The sequence below is a fragment of the Ceratotherium simum genome, chromosome 2, assembly GCF_057802395.1.
Source record: "Ceratotherium simum simum isolate JZ-2026a chromosome 2, ASM5780239v1, whole genome shotgun sequence".
NCBI lineage: Eukaryota > Metazoa > Chordata > Mammalia > Perissodactyla > Rhinocerotidae > Ceratotherium > Ceratotherium simum.
Window position 1 is genome coordinate 75,393,806 of NC_141901.1, and position 8,149 is coordinate 75,401,954.

The 8,149-nt window shown below is 38.0% G+C and overlaps 1 long non-coding RNA gene across 2 annotated transcripts in view; it reads left to right on the top strand.

Moving 5' to 3' along the window:
- LOC147918063 (uncharacterized) overlaps nucleotides 1-7,620 on the top strand; it is a 34,916-nt gene extending 27,296 nt beyond the window's left edge. For both annotated transcript variants that reach the window (XR_015556121.1, XR_015556123.1), the window contains exons 2-3: nucleotides 5,733-6,009; nucleotides 6,781-7,620. This is a non-coding gene — a long non-coding RNA (uncharacterized LOC147918063). The remainder of the gene's footprint in view (nucleotides 1-5,732; nucleotides 6,010-6,780) is intronic.
- The last annotated feature ends 529 nt before the right edge of the window (nucleotides 7,621-8,149 follow it).

The following is an 8,149-nucleotide window of genomic DNA, read 5'->3' on the forward strand; positions in this document are numbered from 1 at the left end:
ATTTTCTTATTTATTTTGCTTGGAATTCTGACTTTTGTCTGTGGTCAATCCTTTCTCACAAAGCTTTAAGTTTACAGGCAACAAATGCACTAATAGCGATGTTGTTTTTGTTAAATTTTCTCTGCTAGAGATTATAATAAATGTTCAAACATCTGATAAGGAAAAAGAAAAGGGAACAGTTAAGAAATGGGTGACCTAAAATCAGGACTAAATTCAAAATAAGCTGAAAAGTTTGCCATGAGTGAAAAATTTAAAATTTAGTTGCTCCATCTAGTGGTGAACCGTTATATGACTTTAGTGAAGAGATGTCAGTTTTTCGTGTTGAAGATTTTATTCAAATTTTGTTCTGGTAAGTGGAAAAAAATATTTAATAGTCTCACTATCATATTGTGCCACTTAACAGGGAATTACTCCACATAAAAAGAAAATATCACTACTTAATGAATCTAAATAGACTTAAAGATATATTTGCTAAGCAACTCAAATTTCAAATAATTCTTCCTCAGTCAGTCTAGGAACTAGCATCAACATTGATATCTATATCTATACCTATATTTTAATCCATATATCATCCTGAAAATATAAGAAGATTTAAGCCTAGCCTGGATTAGTAAGAGAGAAATGCTAATAGATCAGTTAAGAGCATGAGTTTTTGACTCAGGCCTTAATAAGGCCTGAAAAGTGCTCTGAGTTGTGTGAAAAATATCAATCTAGTCAAAAGATATTTAGTGATCAAGATTGCACGTGTAGCTGAATGTAGTAAATTGTTGTGGTTAATGTGGGCTCTAGGTCAGGCTACTTGGGTTCAAATTCTGGCACCAGAGTTGTTAGCTGTGTGGCCTTTGTGTCTCAGTTTCTTCATCTATAAAATGAAAATAATACTGCCCCTCTCATAGAGTTGTGAGGTTAAATTAGATACTGCGTGGTAAGCGCTTGGAACTATATCTGACACAGAATAAGAACTCAATAAAATTTTCCTGCTATCATTACTGACTTTGTTTTGTGTATTCATGGATTTCTTGGTCTTCATTTGGTGTCTAATTGAATTGTACCAAGTAGTCAGGTATCCATTTGGCAAACCACTGGGAATTACTTGTTTCCCTGACTCAGTGAAGTGTTGCCACTCTCGGAGGGACTCTTCATTGCAATATCTTAATGGTAACCCAAATCCCATTCTGCAACATTATGTATGTGGTCAGTCATTCACTTTCCAAATTCAGCTTTCTCTCCCAGAATTTCAGCACTCAACTGGAAAGCAGAGATGGTGTGCTTGCTCCTGGGCACGCCCAAGGTATGTTAATTTCCTCCTGAGAACTTCAAAATCATAGTTTGGCTTTAGTCTTTCCTGACAACAAAGTTTGGTCAGCGGAAGGAGAGATTCCATGAAGCTACTCGCATATAGATTCCAGGAAAATAGCACACTGTGTTGACCGTGTTAGACTACATTTTCTTTCACCCTTAGAAAGGTGTCTGCCATGAAGATGCCTCCCTTCTTCCAGAATCTAATTGCAGATTCCCTTAAGGGTATGAACTACGGAGCCAGAGGTGCACAGTTTTAAATCTTAGCTCCGCCATTTAATAGTAGAACAACCTTAAAAAATTATTGACCTCTGAGGGCTCTTCTGTATTCATTTGTAAAAGGAAAATCGTAGAACCTATCTCAAAGGTTGTTCTGCAAATTAAATGAACTAATATGTATAAAGCACTTAGAATGGTGTCTGCTGTGTAGTAAGTGGTATATAAGGGTTACTTGTTACAGAATCATTTGTGGATGGTCATTATTCTGTGGAGCATGAAATGTTATATCTTTCTAGAAATTCCAAATTCAACATAATCTAAGACTTATTCTTTCATTTTCACCTTTTGTGACATTTTCCCATATACTATCTTCTTGACTCTGGTCTTGAATTTTCTTTGCCTCTTCTTAGTCTTTTATTTCCAATTTTTCTTCTTAGATGGTATTGTCCACTTCAGAAACTCTTTTCTCCTGTTAATACGTTTTTCTCTAACTCTTTTACTTCTTACTAGGGAATTCCTCAAGGACATGAACTGTTTATTCTTTATATGTTTCTGATGCCTTGCACAGAGCTAGATCCGTGGTGGGTGCCTGATAAACATGCAATAAAATATACAGAAAAACCAGCTTGCATTTGCACCTGAAGTTTGTGATTGCCTCAGAAAAGAATACCCACAATGATAATTATTGTCATTTACTTAATAGCTATTAAATGCTAGGCACTATGCTAAGGCTCTTATGTAGCATGATCTCATTAAATGGCATCAACAATTTGGGGGGGTAAATCCTATTAGTTTCATTTTACAAGTTAGGAAGCTGAAGTTCAGATAATATAAATTACTTGCTCAAGGTGTCACTGTTAATGGCCAAAGCCTCTTTCTCCTGAAAGAGAACCCCTATTGGTTATTGTTCAACTTCATTTTTTATGGCTCATGGGATGTTGGTTTAGGATGAGGCCGCAGTTCTTTGGTCTGCTATCTCCCGCAGGCAAGTGCCTTTGCTGAGCTTCCCCGGAGAACTACACATCCAAGAGGCTGCAAATTCAAATACTATGGGAGCAGTACAGAGAACAGTATTTGTTGTATGAGGATATGAGCTGTGTCCAAAAGAGCAGATCTGACTTAACTCCAGTGCAATATTGTCAGTAAGAAAAGCTAACCCAGTGCTGACAGATATTCTGATTTTTTGAGAGCATCTGGAAATCTTGAGTTTTGTGTTTAACCTCTAAATCTAAAACCTAAATTTTAAATGTTGGCCCCAAATTTAAAAGAACTCTGTGCAGGCCAAATAAAACAGGCTGGTGGGCCACATCTAGCCCTCGGGCACCAGTTTGCAACCTCTGACCTATGCACCGAAAATAGCCAAGACCCTGGCTCCTCTGCTCTGTAACTAAGCCCCAGGCCCAATGCCATGTACAGATATGAGCTGCATATAGTTGTCACTGGCCTGGGGGCTGCGTGGCCAATATCAGGAGCCATTGCTCATTTATCAGCAAATAGATTACTGTGTAGAATTTTAAAAAATTGTCTCTTTTACTTATGTTTTTTTTTCTCCCCCCCTTCTCTTCTTTTTGATGCTGGTTGTGGCTGGAAGCCTGATAATTCCTATATGCAGCAAACTCAAACAGATTCTTGACTTGGAAAAGCTTCCTACCTCTTTGGGGTTCCTGAGCAAGCATTTTTAAATTTTAATTCTCTGTGAAGAAAAACAATGGTTCATAGTAATTCAGTTAATGGGGTGAGAGACTAAACAGAAATAACTGAATCTCTTAGAAAGTTAAATTAAAAAAAAACAAAAACAAAAACGAGTCTCACTGAGAGAGAGAGAGAGAGAGAGAGAGAGAGAATGTAGACTAGCATCCTGGTTCTAGACACCACCTCGAATCTGTTGGCTACTGAATCTTCATCTCTGTGCCTGACTTTTCTTTGAATCTGCCTAATCCTCTGACTGTCCAGGCTGGACTCCAAGCTCCCTGAGGGTAGGGACCGTGTCTGTCTTGTCACAGCAGTATCCCCAGGCTCTAGCACATTGCCTTAACACAAAGTAGGGGTTCAATAAGTATTTGCTAATTGACTCCTGGATGTTTCACTTGGATGTCATCCTGTCACCCCAAATCTAGTATGTCCAAATCTAACGTGTCTCCAAATTGACTCCTTTCTGAACATCAGTTTCTATAATGGCGTTAATTATTTTCCCGTTCACACAGACTTGGAAGCCTTGAGTCATCTTTGAAATCCCCTGTTTTCCCCATCCTGTCAGTCATCAGGACCTGTGAATCCTCTCTGAATAATGTCGGTTGTGGCCTCTCTGCCCTTCCCTTCCCCTTCCACGTCAGTCTGGCTTAAGCCCTGTTACCTCATGCCGCCTAGCACTATTGCAAGATTCACGTCACTGTTCTCGCAGGTCTTGTGTCTTCCCTCACTAATCTATTCTGTTTATCACAGGAAAACAAATTTTCAAGGACTTTAGCCCCTTACTTAAAGGCCTTTGTGGTTTTCCTTTGTTTGTTACTGAGTCCAAACTTAGCTTTGTAGACCAGCCACAATTTATTCACACCTAACACTCCCGTCTTATTTCATTATGCCCTTACCCAAATGCTTTAGTCAGAATGGTTCCTTTGGCAGTTCCTGAAAAAACTAAGCACAGACTTTCTTTTTCTTTTTCTACTTATGATATTTTCTTAGCTTCTTCCAGTTAAATAAACCTTACCCCAAATTTCTGTTCTATATTAGTTTATCGTGAGACAAATGTGTGTCTTTCTTTTTTTTCCCCAATATGAATTTCCCTGACACTCTACTATACTCATTATATCATGAACATGGAGTGCATTCCATATGCTATTTTGTAGAAAGGCAGTACCGTATAGTAGTGCAACATATAGACTCTGAAGCCAGGCAACTGATTTTAAATCCTGGCGCTACCACTCACTATCCTGGTGACCTCAGTCAAGTTACTAAACCTCTCTGTGCCTTAATTATTTCTACTCTACGTTGAACATAAAAATAATGCCTATCTGACAAGATTGCTGAGAGGATTAAATGAATCATTACATGTAAAACAATGGCTGGTACAAGGTAAGCACTAAATAATAATAATGATGATGGTGTTGATGACGTTATTTGTTATGTGTATGCCATTTTTCCACAACTGATCTGTAAATTCTTCAAGTCAGAGATTTCCATATATCCCTCTGCCTTGCACAGGGGAGACTCACAGGAAGAGACTGTGATGCAAAGGTTCACAGCGGTCAGGAGACCAGGCATCTCAGATTAGGCAGGTCTCTCAACTTCTTTGAGATTCCCATTTGCTTATGTGTAAAATGGGGATAATTTTTTCTTACATTTATATACTATATTAAAGTTAAAATGTTTCATGTACAATAACTCATTTATTATCTGCCTGTCTACCTCACATATGAGATAATTTATGCAAAGCATGTTGGAAATTAAGGCATGCAGATGTAAACTGTATGACCAAGATGCTCAATAAGTGCTTTTGGGAGAATGGGATCAAACGTCTGTCTTTCTTTTCCCCCCTCCCCTCTAATGTAAACTCCATATAAAAAGAATCAGGAGAATTTCCTTTTGATATTTTTATTCAATAGTGTCCCTATCTTCTCACGGAGCATACCCCCGCCCTCCCCCTACCTTCCAGAAAAGCATTATTTCTTTTAGAAGGGCAAGCGGTGAATGTGAATAGAGGCACCTGGTTCTGTGGTATGCTGGTGCCCGGAGAAATAGTAGGAATTGAAGAAATCACTTAAAATAATGTTCTAACTCTTGTTCCACAGAGTTTAGGTTTTTGCCTACTGTTTATCAGGGTGATTATTATCTCTTTTCTGAGGTAAAAAGAGAGGCTAGACTTGGAGAAAGAGGGGTAGAGAAAGTGAGGTACAGAAAACCAAATAATCATCATGGGAGAAAAGAAAATCAGAAACTGGAAACTGACATGAGGACAATGATGGTATTAGATTAAAAATGAATAAAAGGTGGAGCCATACAAAATGAATATGATTTTTTTAAGGCAAGAAAGTGACTTGTTTAGTCTTTGAGAAGCAGAATATTATCAAAAAACATACTAAAAATAATGAGTAGAGAAGGGTATATGATATGGCCAGCTGTGGGAATTTCAACGCTGGCTTCTGTGCTAATTATTAAGTATCCCAGCTCTCATTCTATATTCAAACTAAGCATCCATAAACTTCTCTCTCTGGCAGGATGAGACATAAGAAGATATTCAAATACCAAAGTAACTATGGAAATAGGAGGAACAAAGAAGAATTCTTGAAAGTCTCTGGGTAAAGATAAAAGGAAAACAGAATAAAGAAGATCTCATAGCAGGGGCTTGTGACAGATCTCCAAATCAGGAAGTCAGGAAAGATGAAGTGGAACGAAGCCAATCTCCACGTCCAGGGAGATGGTCCATAGATTTCAACTACCCAGTTAACTTTCAGATAACTCACTCAGGAGAACAGAACTGGAAATGTATAAAACGTAAGTTTAATTCTCTCAGTAAATGATGCAAAAAGAGTAGGAAGAATTTTGAAAATGGTCTCACATTCTGAAGAAGATTTTATAGACTGCCTGAATGTCTTAAATAGCTTAGAGAAGAATGATCCTGGATTAGCCAAATTCTAAGTATGAACATTATTCCAAAATGTTAGGAAACCAAGCTTAACTTGCTTATAAATTTGATGAGTTAAAAAAATATGTAAATCTATATATTATTTATGTATACATACGACAAAAATTTTTAAGGGAAAATTGTAGATTTGTGCCATACCAAATAAAAGGCAAGAGGTACTTTTTAATATATAGTTAATGTAAATGCCTTATTGGATCCCTATTCTCTTATTACAGTCTGAAATTAGCTGTGCATTTTGGTGACTATAGGTTATGTATTTCTATGCAGCAAACACCTCAAAATTTAGAAGTTTCCGCATGGTTTCTTATCCTCTTATTTGGCGTGTTTACAAGGTCTCTTGAGTCCTAGGCTTGGAATTTCCTCAATGTCACTTCCTCCTCATTCAGTCAAACCAAGTCTCAAGGCCAGCCCCTCTTCAAGGGGTGGAGAAATTGACTCCTCCTCTTCTGTGGGAGGAACAAGAAAGAATTTGTGGCTATTTTTCATCTATCATAAGAGTTTAACTCAATTACAAAACGGGATATGAGATATGAAAGAATCTGGCAAATTGAAAACTGCTAAATTATTGCAAAGTGCTATTAATATGTAACTGACCCATTGTTCCTTCCCTCCTTCTCCAGGATATTTCTGGCAGGATCCTCATGAGGAAATTCAAGACAGGATGCTGCAGGCATACTGAGCCAATTGGAAGGGCATTTTGGGCCTTGGCCACTACCTATTTGTATCTTGCTATGGAGAATCTCATATATGAGTCTGCTACCAAGTCAGTGACATATAAAGTGCACTGAATTTCAGAAAGAAAGATTTTTCTGTGTGCCATAAATCTTGTGATAATATTTGTCATTAGCTCAAGCACTGATCCGTAGTTCAAAGGAAATTTACACTTCAACTCAGTAAGACAGATTTTTATCTTCTTAAATCTTGGTACCAGAGGCCTAAAGAAAAATAGTCAAGCAAACAAAGTAAGGTTGAATTACCTTGTTTATTCAGCTCTGTGACATCCTCATGAGAACTCAACAGTGACAATGGGCCTGAGGGGTCAGCGATTGTTTGTAGTGGGCACTTCTTGTGGTACCTCCACAATGCAGGGTTCCCATTCTCTGAGGAGCTGCCAACATGCACAGATATGTCCTCTTCTTGTCCCTGCCCTGACAGCCATCTCAATATTAGGAAAGAGTCCCCTGGACCATGGCTTATTGGTCTGTCATCTGACCTAAGGTGAGCTGATCAGTTTGTCTCTCTCGTGAGTGAGTTAGAAATGTTGCCAGAAGAGCAACAGTGTTATTGGAAGTTGTTAGTAGCTGAGACACATTGCAGTGCTCTGGGAGGAAGGCCCAGAATCTCCTGCAGAAGAAATATATGGAATTGCCCTAGCCCTTTCTGATCCTTGGTTTAATTCTTTCTTCAATTCTATAAGATATTCCAGTATTCTTGCAATAAATTCCCTGTTTTTGCTCAAACTACTAGAGTTGGTTTCTGTTACTTGTTATCAAAAGAAACAACTAATAGAAGACAGCCACAACCATGGCTGAATGGTTAGAAGAAAATGTTTTATCTGGATGCCATTTTATTCATTCGTTGATTCATTTAATAGTCTTTTATTGAGGACCTATTATATGTCAATCACAGAGACAGGCACACAAATAAGACAGGAGGAGGTGTGAGGAGAGAGTCATGCAAACATGTAATTACACTAAATTGTGATAATCTTCTAGTAGAGATACTTACAAAGTGATGTGGGAGTATAGATAAGAGAATGAATGAACTCTCTGGGTAGGTTGGGGAACTGAGGTTAATCAGCTCAGAGAAGGATTTAAGCTAAGGACTAAATCAAAGCTGTACAGAAAATTCAATCTCATTATGTTACAGTGGCAGCAAATGAAGAATTTCTACATAGAGGCTGAAGACCAGCTGTTCTCAATATCGACTCAGCTCTGCCAAGTGGAAACTGATTTGAACAGCAGCATGAGAGACTTAGATTATATATGG